Source organism: Anomaloglossus baeobatrachus, chromosome 2 (genome assembly GCF_048569485.1).
Source record: "Anomaloglossus baeobatrachus isolate aAnoBae1 chromosome 2, aAnoBae1.hap1, whole genome shotgun sequence".
Lineage (NCBI taxonomy): Eukaryota > Metazoa > Chordata > Amphibia > Anura > Aromobatidae > Anomaloglossus > Anomaloglossus baeobatrachus.
In genome coordinates, this window is record NC_134354.1 from 131,647,130 (window position 1) to 131,666,951 (window position 19,822).

The following is a 19,822-nucleotide window of genomic DNA, read 5'->3' on the forward strand; positions in this document are numbered from 1 at the left end:
GTTCTTCAGGGCCAACTGAATCTCCAACCTCAAATCCCGAACCTTATCCATAGGTAAATGGCATGACAGTTTTCAGGAGGGATTTGTCCAGTCCTTGATTCCTGTATTACTCCCAATTACCCCCTACCTTGTATTATTAATACACTGACACTGCTTATGACTTGGTTGAATTGGCCACAGCAGCCCTTTATTGCCTATTGTTTACACACTAACACAAGGGGGCGCCGTCCAACGGGCGTCCCCTACATTTAACAATAGGTAATACCATAATAATACAGTTCGTAATACAATACGTAACCCTGGGTAGGCCCAGTTCAGAAACCACCTTCCACCACCAAAACATGATCCCTGGCCGCAACACACACCGGGCCGGAGATGAGGTATTAATCACCTACGGATAAATACTCCAACATTGCAGGACCTCATGCCTGCAAGATCCCTGTAACCGGAGCCACTATATCGTACAAGTGACTCTCCAATCAAATAACATTATCCGTTAAACCGCCTCTGGACCAGACCTACCTCCGCCACAGGACAGGCCATGTGACACCTTGCGTGGCCTGGACCTGTACACACCCAAAGCTTGCTTCTCTAATCTGCAAGCCAAAACCAACCGTTAAACCCTTCCATCCATCAACTTAAGCTCTGAGCCTCCTATATGCACCAGCCAACCCAACGTTACCAGCTCACCTTACTACACCATACTACCATCATCAACCATCTTCGAACCTACCAGTATCCCAATTTATTCATTCTTTTTTTTTTTTTTAAATCGCCCTTCAATACGGGCCACGACACCATGGCCACCCCATATCAAGGCCACCACCATGTATCAATCACCCCTGATACCATGACTCGGTACCCAAAACAACATACAGGAATCCACCTCATTCCTTTCCACACCATCCTACTTATAAGCCAGTACCACCCCGTCGTACTAAATAACTTTTAAGTAACCCTGTCTCCTCCTCAACAGGGACCCAACCACATCACTGGCTCCCTCTGATGGCCGCTCAGGCACACCCCGACACACCGTACCACGAGCTCCCAAACCATGCCTGGATCACTGCAATGCCCCACCGGCATCAGTTAAACCAATTAACTGCAACACTGACAGCACCATTGGCCTACCCATTACTGGCCAAATAAACTGCCATACCGTCAACCCGCCCCTCCTCCTGTCTCCAGCTGAATTCAACTGCAACTGGGGTTAATATATTCCAAACAGGATCACACTTACACTGCCTACTTAACTGGGTCACCTCGTACCCTGAACCAGGTTCCCCCCCCCCCCGGGAAACGGCTAAAGTGACCCCCACTTGGCAATAATTCTGATCCATAACCTCCAAATTTCCCAAAAAGTCGTCCTAGCAGCCTAACCAAGAGGCGAGGGAATAAACTGCCTTCGGCCTTACCCCAGACTCATAACACATGCATTAGACATACCACTCCCTAGAGCAATAAATCACTACCGGTCTCCTGCGACCGATGTAGCCCGTCATCCAAACCCTCTGAAAACAAGGCTCAATCTGCCATACCCAGAAAAGTTCTAAGACCTTCCCACGTACTCAACCACCACACTATTGGACAACCATCATCCGAATTTGGGCCCCTTTAACTTTCCAGGAAGCCCACCCGGCCTAACGGAATCATGTCTACCAAAGTTAGCACGCCTACAAGACCACCACACAATCACAACCCTTTCCCTGCACCCATGGCTGAGGCAAAGATGCCGAAGCATTACTTTCAATCCCCAAGGTCCCCAACAACCTCTCCAAACAATAATTTGCGTCCCACTTCCTTCCGCAAACCACACCAACGACAAGTTGCCTGCACTACAAAGTACACCGTAAAATTGTCCCCATACCACTATCCTGATTGACTCCATACACAACTATCGGCATCAGGAGACACGAACTTTCCAAACACCATATCCAAACATATTGTTCCTAAAGGAAACCTTGTAACACACAACCCCCTGCGAGCCCTCATATCAGAGGTCCAAACCCAACTTGCATTACCCCCCATCCTCACGGGTATACGAGGAATGCCATCGTTCCATCTGCAGCCCCCCATTGCTGATTACCGAGTTCACCAGCAACCGCCCAAAGCTGCCCACCACCTATAGGAACCCCAATTCAGGCCCGCCGGGCCCTCAGTCCCCCCAGCACCAAATTCCATAATGGGATAATAAGAGAACTAACCACGAAGTAGCCACTAGGCTACCATCCACCAACTTAATCCATCCAGCTCCTAGGACCAGGCCATACTGCCCTCGAACTAACGATACCCCAAACCGTACCAAACACGCTGCACCCAAGATGCGGTTCCAAACCCTCAAGGAAAAACCATGACAACAACCAACGCCTCACCAGCTCCCACATTTCCGCTCTCCTTATTCCACTTATCCACAGCAACCCTAACGCCATACCAGAGCCCTGCCCTCACACTCATCTCTCACAAAATCCCCCGAAAACTCCCCGCACACTCCGAACTGCGGGACCCCTTTGCCTATTTACCTCGGCCAGCATAATCCAACCAATATGAACTACCATGCAGAATAAGATTCCCCATAAAACCCGACCAATGAACCTTCAAATAAATGCTTCGTCTCCCCTGCTTGCGCAAGCCGAGATCATCAGCACTCGTAACCAATCCTCAATGACCCAAAATTGCATCCCCCACCCTGAACTGTGACCACCGGCCTGACGCCACATGCACCCCCATAGCTATACCGCCATGGCACCACCTCGTCCCTAACTCTGGCCCGGCCTCCACTACATGACCCAAACCCCCTGAGGACCATGTCTCTCACCCAACTGCAGCTCAGCGTCCCCTCGGTACCGCCGCCCCATTGTCCTCTGCCATCCATCTGTCCGAATGTTACTGACATCCTGATGTCCTTCTCCCTCCCCGCCGTCGTCCACTTCCATCTTGGATGCATGAGGCAGCTCCGCTGCCCCTCCCCCACCACGAACACCCATGCGAGCCGCCGCGTGGGCATAGTCATCTCCTGCTCCGTTGCTTGTCCCGCGGTGACAGTCCCAGGAGACCGTCCGGTCCCCCGTGCCGCCACCCCGGGTCTCGACGTCTTGCGACTGCGCCCCTCGCCGATTGCCGGGGGGGAGCTCCACACCCGACCTCACTGATGCCCGGCTCTGGACCGCAGCCGTCGCCGTTCCTGACCCCCTGTCACCGGGTCCTCCCTCCCCAAGGGAGACCGCCGCTACCGGGGGGGCTGCACGATCGACGTACATGACCGGGCGGTCCCTCAGAGTTCCCACCGTCAGGCTCACAAACCGCCACCAGGGACCGGCACACCCGACCTTCTCCTGGCACCCGATCTCCTGCTGTCTGCAGCCCCGCGGTCCCCCCGCCGACTGCGAGGGGTTCTGCTGGCCTCACTCTGCCGCCGGACGCGCTCCCAGCCAGGAGCCGCCGCAGTCACTCCTACTCCAGCCGGAGGCCCGGGACCGGAAGTAGGCCCCCGTGTTGTCCACTCCCACCTCCCGGTTGTCACGGCCGGAACGCAGATTCCTCCCGCTGGCCGGAGCAGCCGCCAGATGCTGTTCGACCCGCCGCGGAGGGTCCCCGGAGGAGCTCTGACATCACCTCCTCGCCCCCCCCCTGCGCCCGGGGAATACCTGCGGGGGGGCCGTAACCACCGCCCGCTGCTACTGGGGGAGCCCTGATGTGGGACTGCACTGCCAATGGCCCGTGTGCCACTGTGGCGCCCTGGACAAGCCAGGACGTCACAGGTACTACAACAACACACCCCACACCCCGGCTAGGCACACCCAAGTCAAACACAAATCCTTGTTGCCTCCCTCCAGGGGCTGATGTCCACACCAGGGAGTGAGCCAGGCGGTTGGCCCTGCCCACCGAGGAGTTCACAGTCCTGGAGGAGGGAAAAGGAAGGCAGTTAGTTAGTTTTGAGAGGAGTTGAAGGGAGGAGTGAAGTGGCAGTAGAGGAGACTGACCGTGTCCGGGTGCGTGGCCCGGGCACATACAGCAAGGTTGGCAGACGGTGGTGACCGTCTGCAGGAGAGGCTGATTGGAGTGAACTGTAAGGACCGTGGACGGGCGGTGGCCCGACGGTACCGGATCGGGAGCAAAGAGAAGCCAGCACCATCCGGCAGGGCTTACGGACCCCGACCAGGCTAGGAGTCGCCGTAAAACTGGTCAAACCCGTTAGCGAAGGGAACCTCCGGGGTTTCTCAGCAGTCAAGACCCGATTGAAGGCAACAGCTCAAACCATAAAGGGAAACACAGTCACCGCCAAGGCTACAGTTCCCAGGGCCAGAGCCTGCGGGCAAAAGGTGCTCCCTCAGCATCCATCCAAGCTGGGGAGCGGGTTACCGGTGGGAAGCCATTGGAACCGTAAACACAACACAGGTGCAGGGAAGGGCAGTCACCATCAACCTACCGGGAGAGCTACCGCAGCCGTCTGTGGGACCCGTCCATCCAGCTGTTTGTTTTACCGGAGACTTTGCATTCATCATTGGCTGAGTGAGTACCACCGTGCCGTGTGGCACAGCGCTGCCCCCGCGACCCTGCACCTCACCAGGCCCCGTAACCCGCCTGCCATCCATCCCTACTCCTCACCGGGCCCCGGGACAACCAACCCCCCTACCCCGTCCAGAGCAGCGGTGGTGTCACAACCTCACCACAACCGTGGGTGGCGTCACGGACAATATTTCTAAACCAAAGCACCCCCTTTTTGCTCACGGGCGAGGAGCGCCGCTCGAGTCCCCGGGATCTGGCCCACCGCTCGAGCCACCACCTAGCAGCAGCAGCCGGACCCGAGCAGTGGGTGAGCGCAGCGTCCCCTCCTCCGCCCGCGACAACTTGGAACACGAACACGAACAGGATCTTACCGCTCTGCCATCTGGTAGAGGTGCGCCTTGTGACCGCCGGAGGTGTCCGGCTGAAAAACTTGAGAAGCCGCCATTTTGGGCGCGAAAAGTCCCCGCTCGAGCGTCTTCCCGAGTAGTGGAGGCGCGAAAACCGAAACCCAGCCCCTGTAGAGGAAGAGCCGAAAAAAGACTAAGGGGGACGGAAACAAGATGTCTGCGCCCGACGGAGCCGCTGGAGGAGCGGTGGTCGCAGCCGCAGTGGCACCCGCGGATGGGAATGGGCCCGCCCAGGTCCCAGCCGCACTGGCGGGAGGTGCCGTGGCCCCAGCTATCGCTCAGGTGATGCCGTTCTCCTTGCGCCCGGAGCTACCTGGCTGCCGCAGTACGATGGGAAACCTGACGCGTTGCAGGTCTTCCGGAAGAAGCTTAGCCCGCTACTGGAATTGTACCCCCTAACTGATAAGCAACGTGCAGCGTAGTGCTGGGGCAGCTAACCGGCGCGGCTGAGCAGGAGGCGGAGACCTGGGCCGAGGGGGACCGGTCTTCTGTAGCCACCATTTTTTAGAAGCTACAGACTGCCTTTGAGACCCGTACCGAAGCCGAGCTGCGGATGCAGTTTTATCAATGCCGGCAACGGCCCGCGGATAGCATTCGGGACTATGCCTTGCGTCTGCAAACCGCCCTCCGCACACTGAAGCGGGTAGACACCATCAACGATGCGGACAGCAACAAAATGCTAGTGGAGCAGTTTGTACAGGGGATGAGGTCCTCGGAGGACCGCAAGCAACTCCGGCTATGGGTGGTGGCCCCTGTCCTCCCAACACCTTCGGTACCTGCAGCCCCAAGCGGAATGATGGAGGAACTGGCTGCCCAAGTCCGCCGCATGGATGGGGACCTCGCCAAGATCCTCGCCGCACTCCAGCCTCCGACCAGGTCCCAGCCCCCGGGGAAGATGCAGCTCGCCAACAGCCCCGAGGACGTCCCCTGGATGCAGCGGAGAAGGGCCAATGACTCACGGTATGGACCTTCGATTTGTTACAGGTGCAGCAAGACCGGCCACTACTCCCGACGGTGTCCGTTAAACGAGCAACCCCTGGGGCCACGGGCCAATCCTCAGGAGAAGAACCTAGTGGCCCCCCCGACTGGCGGGACCGGTACATCGGAGCCCGGCCCATCATCCCCGTGGCAGTGGACGGTATCCCGCTGATGGCTCTCCTGGACACTGGATCGCAGGTAACCACAATACCATACACACTGTATCAGCGGTATTGGGGAAAGGACGAACTAGCCCCCCCAGATGCCAGTATGACACTAATTGCCACTGATGGACTCCCGTTGACCCAAGTGTGGTACAAACAAGTGGCCATGACTGTGGGACGAGCTGAACTGCAACACCAGGGTTTGATTGTGATAATGAATGAACCCAGTGATCATAACCCGAAGGTGGTGCTGGGGACTAACGTGATGGAGCACTGTATGAGTGACGTGCTGACCCTACTGCAGCAGCTGGCCGCCACAGCAGCGGGGAGCCGACAGAGAGCTGTGCAGCGTGAGATCCGGGCCCTGATGTATCACCAGCATGTGAACTCGACAGGAGGAGAGATTGGTGGAGTGAGAGTGATGGATGCTGCCCCTTTGATTGTGCCTCCCAGGAGCGAGATGATGATTTGGTGCAGGGCAGCAGTAGGGCCCCAAGGGCGAGACTACCCCGCCATGATAGAGCCCATGTCCTCCGAACACTGGCCCACAGTAATGGCCGCCCGAGGGGTGGTAGATGTCAAAAAAGGGAGAGTGCCCGTGGGAGTACTGAACTGTGGGGAGGAAGAGGTTAGGCTTCCCCGGTACGCTACCCTTGCCAAATTGCTCACTCTAGATCCCCACACCATCCATGAGGCCGTTCCCCCGATCTCACCGCCTACTGCCAGTTCTCACCCATCCCTGGGGGAGTCAGACGAGTGGTGTCGAGAACTACACGTCGGCACTGATGATACCCCCACACACCACAAGGAAGGGGTATACCGGGTGGTACGGGAGTATGAACGAGTTTTTAGCAAGCACCCCCTAGATTTTGGGCAGATTAAAGGGGTCCAACACCACATCCCTACCGGTACCCACCCCCCTATCAAAGAGAGATACAGGCCTATTCCCTCTGCGCACTACCAATGCGCCAAAGACATGTTGAGGAACATGAAGGAGGCAGGGGTTGTTAGGGACAGTTGTAGTCCCTGGGCCGCCCCGTTGGTGCTGGTTAAGAAGAAGGATGGCACCATGCGGATGTGTGTGGATTACCGGAAGATTAACCAGATAACGCAAAAGGATGCTTACCCTCTGCCCCGCATTGAAGAGTCCCTGGCTGCGCTGAGAACCGCTAACTACTTCTCCACCCTTGACCTCACCAGAAGGTACTGGCAGGTGGCCGTGGCGCCAGAATACCGAGAGAAGACTGCCTTCGCCACTCCTATGGGACCTTCCAACGTCTGATGGAATGCTGTCTGGGACACCTAAATTTCGAGACCGTCTTGCTGTACTTGGATGATGTGATTGTGTACTCACAGACGTATGAAGCCCACCTGGAGCACCTAGCCGAGGTGTTCGCATCCCTTGCTAAGTATGGGATGAAGTTGAAGCCCTCCAAGTGTCATCTGCTGAAGCCCAGAGTGCAGTACCTTGGACATGTGGTGGGTGCGGAGGGTGTCGCCCCCGACCCCGAGAAGATCACCGCCATCCAAGACTGGCCGAGACTGACCACGGTGAGGGAAGTGAGGCTTTTCCTGGGCCTGGTGGGGTATTACCGTCGCTTCATCAAGGGGTACACGAAGATGGCTGCCCCCATGCAAGACCTCCTCGTGGGACAGACCAAGGGTGGTAGACCCCTAGGAGCCCCACTGGTGTGGGAAGAAAAGCATGAGGAATCCTTCCGCCAGCTGAGAGCGGCCCTGACCGGAGAGGAAATCCTAGCATACCCTGATTACAGCCACCCATTCATCCTCTACACCGATGCCAGCAATGTGGGCTTGGGGGCTGTTCTATCCCAGGTCGAAGATGGAAGGGAGAAGGTAATTGCTTATGCTAGCCGAAAGCTCCGGCCGACTGAGAGGAACCCTGAGAACTACAGCTCTTTCAAGCTCGAGCTCTTAGCACTGGTGTGGGCTATCACCGAGCGGTTCCGCCATTACCTGGCAGCAGCCAAGTTCACCGCTTACACGGACAACAACCCACTGACCCATCTAGATACAGCCAAGCTGGGTGCGCTGGAGCAGCGGTGGGTGGCCAGGTTAGCCAACTACGATTTCACCATCAAATACCGGGCCGGCCGTACCAACGTTAATGCCGATGCACTTTCCCGGATGCCCCACCTGTCAGAAGAGGGGCCAGAGGACGACAACCTCGAAGAGATCGAGTTGCCTGCGTTTCACCGGCCGTTAACTGAGAAGGTGCATGTCCATCAACAACGGGTGAACCTGGACCCGCTGCCCAGTCAGGAGTGGCAGGAAGCTCAGGACCGAGCATCTGCTGTCCGCCTGATCAAGACCCTGGTGGAACAGGGTTCTGCTGGGATAGACCCTGCCGCCACTGCCGAAGCCCAACGTCTATGACGAGAACGGACCCAGCTGTACCTACACCAGGGGAAGTTGTATCGTGAGCTGATTAATCCGAAGACCCACGAGAAGGTTCGCCAGCTGGTGATTCCCCAGGCTAACGTGCCCACCATCCTGCAAGCATACCATGATGGTGCTGGGCACTTCGGGTGGAAGAAGCTGGAGATGTTGTGAGCAAGAGCGGTTCTATTGGAGTGGAATGCGGGAATCCGTGGCGGCCTGGTGCCGAGAATGTGGCCCATGCACATTGAGAAGGAAGGACGAGGCCAGCCAGAAGGCACCCCTACACACGATCATTACGCATCAACCGCTGGAGCTGGTTGCCCTCGACCACGTAAAGCTCACCCCCAGCCGAAGTGGGTACACCTACGCTATAACCATTGTAGACCACTACTCCAGGTTCATGGTGGTTGTCCCCGTCAAGGACCTAACCGGCCGTACCGCCGCTAAGGCGTTCCAGGCTTATTTCTGTCGACCTCATGGGTACCCCGAGAGGGTGCTTACCGACCAGGGCCCGGCCTTTGAAGCAGAGGTATTCCAGGAATTCTGCCAGTTGTACGGCTGCAAGAAAATCCGGACCACGCCTTACCATGCCCAAACCAATGGCATGTGTGAAAAGATGAACCACTTGGTCCTGGGCCTCCTCAAGACGTTACCGCAGGAAGAGCGGAACCTGTGGCCGGAAAAGCTACCTGACCTGGACGATATGTATAACAACATCCCTTCCAGCTCTACGAAATGCACTCCAGCATACCTGATTAGAGCTCGTCCCGGCCGGCTGTCAGTAGATCTGGAAATGGGCTTGGAAGCTTCAGAAGCACTCCCTTCGACAGCTGAATGGGACACTCGGCGGAGAGCACAGTACCGACAGGTCCAGGAATATGTTGAAAAGAACTTGAAATGAACTTGTGCCGGAGTCGGGGACAACAGGAGCAGTGCTTCAACAAGAAGGCGCCTGCCAGTCCCTTCCAGCCTGGGGATGTAGTGCTAAAGCGAAAAAGAAGGACCCACAAGCTGGTTGATCAATGGGAAAAAAACCCGTATGTAGTACAGCCCACAGGATGGGAGAATGGGAAGGCCTACCAGATCAGCCGTGACCAGGGGGAACTTTGGCCACGGTTTCCCGAGACCATCTAAAGAGGTGCCCACCAGCCTTGAGGGTAGTGGATGAAACTCCGGTTCCCAGACCGGCGGAGAAAGAAAAAGAGGTAATCCACACCATGATGGGTGATTTTCCAGCAGACTGGCCTACGCAGAACGGTGCAGTGATCCTTCCAGTGATACTGTTCCCACAACCCGTGGATAAAGAAATGATGGAAGCGGTCAACCATGAGCCAGTGCCCAGGGATGTACCTGTACCCAGCTCCCCTACGCCTCCGCCTGCCCCACACGATAGCAGGGAGGAGGAACTGATTGTTCCCTCTGCCCCACTGCCTGTCAGCACTGACACCGGACCCCGAAGGTACACTCGTCCCAACCTAGGTAGACCCCCACTTAGGTATAGGGAGACTACTCTGTAAAAGGGGGGGGGGCTTTATGCGTTGGGACCACCAGTTTAAAAGTTTTTGAATGATAAGAGTGAATCACATGAAGATGTAACCAGATTGGCACTTTGATTAAACCGGCCGTTGCCGGCAACCAGTCCCCGTAGGGACTTCCTGCAACCGTTGCATAAGGGACTTCTTACGGACAAGCCCAAGAACTTGCAGGGCAACCACAAACTCAGTGGAATGTAAATAAAAATGTTTGTTGGCTTGAAACCGTTACCGCCTCCGGAGAGGCTAATTTGGGAGGATGGGCCTGGAGGAAAGGGATGGCCCAGGCCCGCCACTACCGTAACCGGTGGCGATCCTCCGGGGGTTCAGGGGTTCCCCATGGACGCGGGTCCCCTGAAAGAGACAGAACCCGCTCGGGCAACCTGGTGATGGACTGGGGCAAGGGGTGCTCCTTAGGGGCAGCATCAGGGCCAGGTTGTCTGGGTGGGAGAAGAGCGGAAGCCGTTACCGTTTGCAACGTTTAAGTACTGTACCTCCCGTTAAGGGAAGTTTTATACAAAATGCTTGCTTTTACTGTTTTTATATGTTTTACCCCTTTTCTACAGTTAACCAGAAATAAAACCGGTGATGGACGGGCAGCCCGCGAACGGTCTGCATTTTACTAAGGGGCAATGTGGTGCCCTGGACAAGCCAGGACGTCACAGGTACTACAACAACACACCCCAAACCCCGGCTAGGCACACCGAAGTCAAACACAAATCCTTGTTGCCTCCCTCCAGGGGCTGATGTCCACACCAGGGGGTGGGCCAGGCGGTTGGCCCCGCCCACCGAGGAGTTCACAGTCCTGGAGGCGGGAAAAGGAAGGCAGTTAGTTAGTTTTGAGAGGAGTTGAAGTGAGGAGTGAAGTGGCAGTAGAGGAGACTGACCGTGTCCGGGTGCGTGGCCCGGGCACATACAGCAAGGTTGGCAGACGGTGGTGACCGTCTGCAGGAGAGGCTGATTGGAGTGAACCGAAAGGACCGTGGACGGGCGGTGGGCCGACGGTACCGGATCGGGGAGCAAAAAGAAGCCAGCACCATCCGGCAGGGCTTACGGACCCCGACCAGGCTAGGAGTCACCGTAAAACTGGTCAAACCCGTTAGCGAAGGGAACCTCCGGGGTTTCCCAGCAGTCAAGACCCGATTGAAGGCAACAGCTCAAACCGTAAAGGGAAACACAGTCACCGCCAAGGCTACAGTTCCCAGGGCCAGAGCCTGCGGGCAAAAGGGGCTCCCTCAGCATTCATCCAAGCTGGGGAGCGGGTTACCGGTGGGAAGCCATTGGAACCGTAAACACAACACAGGTGCAGGGAAGGGCAGTCACCATCAACCTACCGGGAGAGCTACCGCAGCCGTCTGTGGGACCCGTCCATCCAGCCATTTGTTTTACCGGAGACTTTGCATTCATCATTGGCTGAGTGAGTACCACCGTGCCGTGCGGCACAGCGCTGCCCCCGCGACCCTGCACCTCACCAGGCCCCGTAACCCGCCTACCATCCAACCATACCCCTCACCGGGCCCCGGGACAACCAACCCCCCTACCCACGGAGGGGAGAAAACAACATCCAAGCTGCTCCCTGTCACCGCTCCCGGGATCCCCGTCCAGAGCAGTGGTGGTGCCACAACCTCACCACAACCGTGGGTGGCGTCACGGACAATATCCCTAAACCAAATCACCCCCTTTTCACTCACGGGCGAGGAGAGCCGCTCGAGTCTCCGGGATCCGGCCCACCGCTCGAGCCACCACCGAGCAGCAGCAGCCGAACCCGAGCAGTGGGTGAGCGCAGCGTCCCCTCTTCCGCCCGCGACACTGCTACCGCTGATCACCTGGAGATCCTCTCTGCAATCCCTGTTCCTTTCAAGCTGTCCAAGCTGCAGATCTGCAATGTTCGGATCCATCAGGCTGGATGTCATGATGGAGGTTCCCCAGCCCGTCCGAGCTGTCCAAGCTGCAGATCTGCGATGTCCGGATCCATCAGGCTGGATGTCATGATGGAGGTTCCCCAGGCCGTCCAAGCTGTCATCCAGGAAGAGCAAGAGAAGGTAACTGGCCCCCACTTCCTCCTATATATCCATGCAGCTCATCCTTTTCCTCCCACCATACTCCTCTCCCTAACCAATTATCATCTTCTTCCACCTTCTTATGATATCACCATTTAACCCCATCAACTCCCTACCCTCCAGACTGTCATGTCGCCCCTACACCCTATGGGTTCCATGGCTTTCTTTCAATAGCCATTGATTTCAATTTTATATGCAAAAAATGTGTGACGCCCTGGCAAAACCAGGTAGTCACAGAAGTTGTACCATACTCTATCCTCCTTGGCATTCCAACACAAAACCCACACCCAGGTACAACACACAGCCAGTAAAGCCTAGTCACCCTCTCATGACAATAGGGACACACCATTAGGTGGGACCAGATGGATGGGAGCGCCCACCTAGGGGTCCTGAGGTGTCAGGGGTGGGAACACGTCAGTGTGAGCTGAGACACAGTAGTTGACAGTGGAGGAGTGTGGAAGTGCAGTGGAGTCAGGGGATGGGGCCCCTGGACTACCGGACTAGGTGGCAGACGGCAAGCAGGACCATAGGCGATGGAGATCTGGTCGCGGGAGACCTTAAGTGGACTGGGGCAGGGTTGTAGCCCGCTGGTGCTGACAGCGGGAATCTGGTCTGGAGGCCGTGCACAGTTGGGGTACCTGGACCCTAGGATGAGGAAGGTTGCAAGCCCATTGTTAATTGACCAGCCGGGGACAAGGTTTCAGGCCTTGTTCCACAGAAGCCCAGAGAGCGAAACGGAAGCTCAACGCAGGGGATAGGGTGTCCGTTAGAACCCACAGAAATCTCAAAGGTCAGATTTTGCGGGCCACAGCTCCCAAACATACACAGTATCGGGAGTGGACTTCCCCATTCCAAGCGGAGTTGTCCCAGAAGAGACACAGACACTGACTGCAGGAGAAAGGGACCCCTGTTTGCTACACCTGGGTGTGGGACCCGAATATACCCGTCGGAGGCGACCGGTCACTGGCAATTTGGTTTACCACTGGACTTTATGTGTGATTCTTTGAACTGTGAGTACACCATTTACCCCCGGTCCAACCCGGCACATCATCTCCAGCAGCCATTACTCCCGTGTACCTGGGCCCCGGGACTACACCTCCCCTACCCGTGGAGGGGATTCCATCATGCTGCCCCGCTCCATCAGCCCCGGGCGACCCATCACCAGGCAGCGGCAGTGCTACCAATTCTCACCGCAACCCACGGGTGGTGTCACCGACAAATCAATCCCCTGTAAATACCCCCTTCCTACAAACCCGGGTCCGGTCACCACTCGAGCCGCAGTAACAAACTCGGATCCGAGCAGCCCCTGCAGCGGCCCGGCCCCCCGTCCGCAACAAATGCATGAGTGTAGATGGATCTTCAGTATTTCAGGAGCCAAAGGAATCCCAAAATTCTTTGCTACCTGTTCAATTCTATGTAGTAAAATCGAACAAATTGCAGACTCCATGGGACCAATGCACAAAAAAATATCCAAATAATGCAGTACTGTCTGCTGACCTGATTCCCTTCTGATTACTCATTCCACAAACATACTTAAAATCTCAAAGTACGAACATGGAAAGGAGCAACCCATTGATAGGCAGCAGTCAACGTTAAATTGTCCCATTACACATATGTGACGCCCTGGACTAGCCAGGTAGTCACAAACACAACATCACACATGTCGCGGGCGGAGGAGGGGACGCCACGCTCTCCCTCTGCTCGGGTCCGGCTGCTGCTGCCGCTGCTCGGTGGCTCGAGCGATGGGCCGGATCCCGGGGACTCGAGCGGCGTTCCTCGCCCGTGAGTGAAAGGGGATTGGGTTTTGGGATTGTTTATTGTCCGTGACGCCACCCACGGTTGTGGTGATTTGTTGACACCACCGCTGCTCTGTATGGGGATCCCGGGAGTGGTGGTATGGAGCAGCTAGATGAATGTCCTCCCCTCCGTGGGTAGGGGGGTTGGTTGTCCCGGGGCCCAGTGATGAGGTGGGTGATGCAGGGCTTGGTGGGGTGCAGGGACGCGGGGGCAGCTCTGTGCCTTGCGGCACTGTGGTACTCACTCAGCCTGAGACGATGACACAGTTCTCGGTAAAACACACGGCTGGAAAGACGGTTCCCACGGACGGCTGCACTTGCTTTCCCCAGTAGGTGACGGTGACGGTCCCTTTTTCCTGCACCTAAGATGATGATGGTTGCGATGGGTTCCCACCGGTAACCCGCTCCCCGGCTTGGATATGGGCTGAAGGAGCCCTACTTTGCCCGCAGGCGCTGGCCCTGAGAAACTGGTGCCCTGGCGGTGGCGGTGTCTCTCCGTTACGGTTGGACTGTTGCCTTCAATCGGGACTTGGTTGTTAGGAGACAGACGTCCCCTTCACTGACGGATTTGGCAAATTATGGCGACTCCTAGCCTTGCCGGGATCCGAAAGGCCCCTGCCCTGGTGTTGACTGTTCTTCGTATACTGCTCCAGACCGCCGGGTCACCACCCGTCCGCGGTCCTTCCAGCAACCTCCGAGCAGTCCCCCTGCAGACTATCACCGCCGTCTGCTGACCTTGCTGTCACTGTCCGGGGCACACACCCGGACAAACTTCAGGCTTCCTTAACCGTCACTTTTTACTCTTTTTCTCCAGCTCCTCTACCACTTCACTTCCTTCTACTTTCACTTCCCTAGCTGGACTGCCTGGTTTTCCCGCCTCCAGGGCTGTGTACTCCTCGGTGGGCGGAGCCAACCGCCTGGCCCACCCCCTGGTGTGGACATCAGCCCCTGGAGGAAGGCAACAAGGATTTTTGGTTGCCTAGGTGTTCCTAACTGGGGTGTAGGGTGTGGTGGTGTTATGACCTGTGACCCCTGGCTTGCCCAGGGCGTCACACACACACCCCCTCCCCTAGTTAGGCAACAACAGTCAAAATCCTTGTTGCCACCCTCCAAGCTTGATGTCCACATCAGGTGGGGCGGAGCCAGGCGGTTGGCCCCGCCCACCGAGGAGTTCACAGGCCTGGAGGCGGGAAAAGCAGTTAGTTGAAGTTGGAGTTTGGAGTTTGAAGTGACAGGAGAGAAACTGTTGGTGTCTGGGTTGGAGCCCAGGCACGTACAGCAAGGTCGGCAGACGGTGGTGGCCGTCTGCAGGAGTTGGCGCAGGTCAGCGGAACTGTAGGACCGGGGACGGGCGGTGGCCCGCTGGTACCAAACCGGGGAGCAGATCTGAACCAAGCACAAAGGCAGGGCCATCAGACCCCGACCAGGCTAGGAGCCGCCGAAAAAGGTCAAATCCGATAGTGACCGGGACCCCAGGGGTTCACTCACATCCAAGATCCGACAGAAGGCAACAGTCCACACAGTGAGGATAAACAGCCACCGCCATAGGCTAGAGATCCAAGGGCCAGTGCCTGCGGGCAAAATGGGCTCCTTCGGTACATACATGCCGGGGAGCGGACTACCAGTGGGAAACCATCGGAGTCAATACATTCACAGCGGTGCAGGGACAGCCACCATCAACCTGTCCGGGGAGAGCAAAGACACCGCAGCCGGCCGTTTGGTTTACCAGAGACTCTGTGAATCTGTGCCTGAGTGAGTGAGTACAACAGTGCCATCCGGCACCGCGCCGCGCTGCCTCCGTAACCCTGCACCCTGGCCATCCTGCCTCCCCGTCCACCACCGAGCCCTACCCACGGAGGGGTTAACACCTAGCTGCTCCCCGCCATCGCTCCCGGGAGACCCGTCACCAGCAGCGGTGGTGCCCACCATCACCACGACCCGTGGGTGGCGTCACGAACTATCTCCCCATAAACCACCCAACACCCCCCTTTTCACTCGGGGGCGAGAAGCGAGAGCAGGCCCCTCCGCCTGCGACAACTTGGCAATATGAATAGGATTAGGACCAATCTACCTACCGGTAGAAGTGCGCCTTGCAGTCCCCGCCGGCGGCATCCGGCCAAAAAATTTGAAGTTCCGCCATCTTGGGCGCGAGGATTTCCCGCTCGAGCCGTCTTCCCCGAGCAGGGAGGGCGTGAAAGTGAAGACCCGCCCCCAGAAGGAGTAAGTGCTGGAAAGAACCAAGAGGAGGCGGGAAAAAGATGTCTGCACCTGACGGAGCCGTCGGAGGAGCGGCGGTCCCAGCCGCGGCGGCGCCCGAAGACGGAAATGGGGCGGCCCTTGCTCCGGCCGCAGGAGCGGGGGAGGCCGTGGGCCCAGCGGTCACCCAGGTAATGCCGATCTCCCTGCCCTATGTACCTGGTGCTGCCTGGCTACCGCAATACGATGGGAAGCCTGATGCTTTGCAGGCGTTCCGTAAAAAGATTAGCCCTGTCCTCGATTTGTATGCCCTGACTGGCAGGAAACGGGCGGCGGTAGTGCTAGGGCAGCTAACCGGCGCGGCTGAGCAGGAGACGGAGACCTGGACCGACGCGGACCGGGCCTCAGTGACTACCATTTTTGAGAAACTCCAAACCGCTTTTGAGACCCGCACGGAAGCGGAATTGCGGATGCAGTTTTATCAGTGCCGACAGAGGCCTGCGGATAGTATAAGAGACTATGCCTTGCGCCTGCAAACAGCCCTCCGTACGCTGAAGCGGGTGGACACCATTAACGATGTGGAAAGCAATAAGATGCTAGTAGAACAATTCCTGCAAGGACTGGGGTCCACGGAAGACTGTAAGCAGCTACGGCTGTGGGCCCTGGAACACCCCGATCTGGACTTTGCAGTATTGAAAGAACGGGCCTTCAAGGCCCTGCAAGCCCCAACACCTGACGCTCCTGAGGCGGCCCCATGGCCAGCTGAAACCGCTCCCATCTCGGTGGCACCTCCTCTCCCGGCTCTACCGGCCCCTGCAGCGCCCGTCGGGATGATGGAGGAACTGGCTGCCCAGGTCCGCCGCATGGATGGAGACCTAGCCAAGATCCTCGCCGCACTCCAGCTTCCGATGAGAGTCAAGCCCCCAGGGAAGATCCAGCTCGCCGACAGCCCAGAGGACGTCCCCTGGATGCAGCGGAGAAGGACCAACGACTCGCGGTATGGGCCTCCTATTTGTTACAGGTGCAACAAGTCTGGCCACTACTCCTGGCGATTCCCGTTAAACGAGCAACCCCTGGGGCCAAGGGCCAATCCTCAGGAGTAGACCCCAATGGCCCCCCTGATTGGCGAGACCGGTACGCTGGAGCCCGCGCCATCATTTCCCTGGCGGTGGACGGCGTCCCGACCATGGCCCTATTGGACACAGGATCACAGGTAACCACTATGCCATATACATTGTACCAGCAGTATTGGAGTGATGGGGAACTTGCCCCCCCTGATGACAGCCTGACCATTGTTGCGGCCAATGGGCTCCCTATGACCCAGGTGGGCTACAAAAAAGTGGCCCTGACCGTGGGACGTACGGAGCTAAAACACCAAGGGATGATTGTGGTGCTGAATGAACCCAGTGACCATAACCCAAAAGTAACTTTAGGGACTAATGTGATGGAGCATTGTATGGGTGAGGTGCTCAGTTTGTTGCAGCAGTTGGCCGCCACTGCAGGAGGAGGCCGACATAGGGCAGTACAGCGTGAGATCCGGGCCCTCCTGCATCGGCAGCAAGTGAACTTGATTGGTGGAGTAAGGGTGATGGATGTGGCCCCCTTGGTGGTGCTACCAAGAAGCGAGATGATGATTTGGTGCAGGGCAGCAGTAGGCCCCCAGGGGTGCGATTACCCGGCGATGGTGGAGCCCACGACTTCAGAGCACTGGCCCACGGTGATGGCGGCCAGAGGGGGGATTGACGTCAAAAAGGGGAGAGTGCCTGTGAGAGTGCTGAATTGTGGGGAGGAAGAGGTTAGGCTTCTCCGCTACACCACCATTGCCAAGCTGCTCACCATAGATCCCCACGCCGTAAATGAAGCCACCCCTCCTACCTTTGCATCCCCCACAAATAGTGACGCACCCCTCGAACAGGGGGCACTGAAGCGACACCTACGCATCACAAAGAGGGGGTATACAGGGTAGTACAGGAGTATGAGCAGGTTTTCAGCAAGCACCCTTCTAGACTTCGGGAGGATTAAAGGTGTTCAACACCATATCCCCACAGGCATACATCCACCCATCAAGGAGAGGTATAGGCCAATCCCACCAGCACACTATCAATGCGCTAAAGACATGTTGAGGAACATGAAGGAGGCAGGGGTCATCCGGGATAGTTGTAGTCCCTGGGCAGCCCCACTGGTGCTTGTGAAGAAGAAGGATGGCACCATGAGAATGTGTGTGGATTACCGGAAGATCAATCAAATAACGCATAAAGATGCCTATCCTCTTCCCCGTATTGAAGAGTCGCTGGCTGCGCTGAAAACTGCTAACTATTTCTCTACCCTTGACCTTACTAGCGGGTACTGGCAGGTGGCGGTTGCACCAGAAGATCGTGAGAAGACTGCATTTGCCACCCCCATAGGACTCTGCGAGTTCAACAGCATGCCGTTTGGGCTATGCAACGCCCCTGGGACCTTCTAACGACTCATAGAGTGCTGCCTCGGACACCTCAATTTCGAGACCGTCTTGCTATATCTGGATGACATGATCGTGTATTCCCAGATGTACGAGGCTCACCTAGGGCACCTGGCTGAAGTATTCGCGTCCCTTGCCAAATACGGGATGAAGATGAAGCCCTCCAAGTGCCACCTGTTGAAGCCCAAAGTGCAGTACCTGGGACACGTGGTGAGCGCAGAGGGTGTTGCCCCAGACCCCGAGAAGATCACCGCTATACAGGACTGGCCGCGTCCAACCACAGTGAGAGAGGTGAGGCAGTTCCTGGGCCTGGTGGGCTATTACCGCCGCTTCATCAAGGGGTACACAAAGAAGGCTGCACCTATGCATGACCTCCTCGTGGGACAGACCAAGGGTGGTAGAGCCCCTGGACCCCCGTTTGTGTGGGAAGAGAAGCATGAGGAGTCCTTTCGCCAGCTGAAGTCGGCCTTGACTGGGGAAGAAATTCTGGCGTACCCCGATTACGGCCTCCCGTTCGTCCTCTACACTGACACCAGCAATGTGGTCCTAGGGGCAGTCTTGTCCCAGGTCCAGGACGGGAAGGAGAAAGTGATCGCCTACGCCAGCCGGAAACTCAGGCCCATGGAAAGAAACCCTGAGAATTACAGCTCCTTCAAGCTTGAGTTCTTGGCCCTGGTGTGGGCAATCACCGAAAGGTTTAAGCATTACCTTGCTGCGGCAAAATTCACTGCCTACACGGACAATAATCCATTGACCCACCTGGATATGGCCAAGCTGGGCGCTCTAGAACAAAGGTGGGTGGCTCGGCTGTCTTAACTACGACTTTACTATCAAATACAGAGCCGGCCGCAAGAACACCAACGCAGACGCGTTGTCCCGAATGTCACACCTACTTGATGGAGGGGCAGAAGATGATGACCTTGAAGAAATTGAGTTACCAGCGTTCCACTGGCCACTGGCTGAAAAGCCCTGTATCAGTCAGCAACAGGTGAACCTGGACCCGTTACCCAGTCAGGGATGGCAAGAAGCTCAAGACCAGGCGCCTGCTGTCCAGTTGATCAAGACCATAATTGAACGGGGCTCCTCCAGAATGGACCCCGCTGCTCTCACAGAAGCCCAGTGGCTATGGAAGGAAAGGGCCCGGCTGTGCCTACATCAAGGGAAGATGTATCGGGAACTGATCAACCCAAAGACTCATGAGAAGGTTCGCCAGCTGGTGGTCCCTCAGGTCAACGTGCCCAAAGTTCTACAAGCTTACCATGATGGTGCCGGGCACTTTGGTTGGAAGAAGCTGGAGATGCTGTTGAGAGAGCGGTTCTATT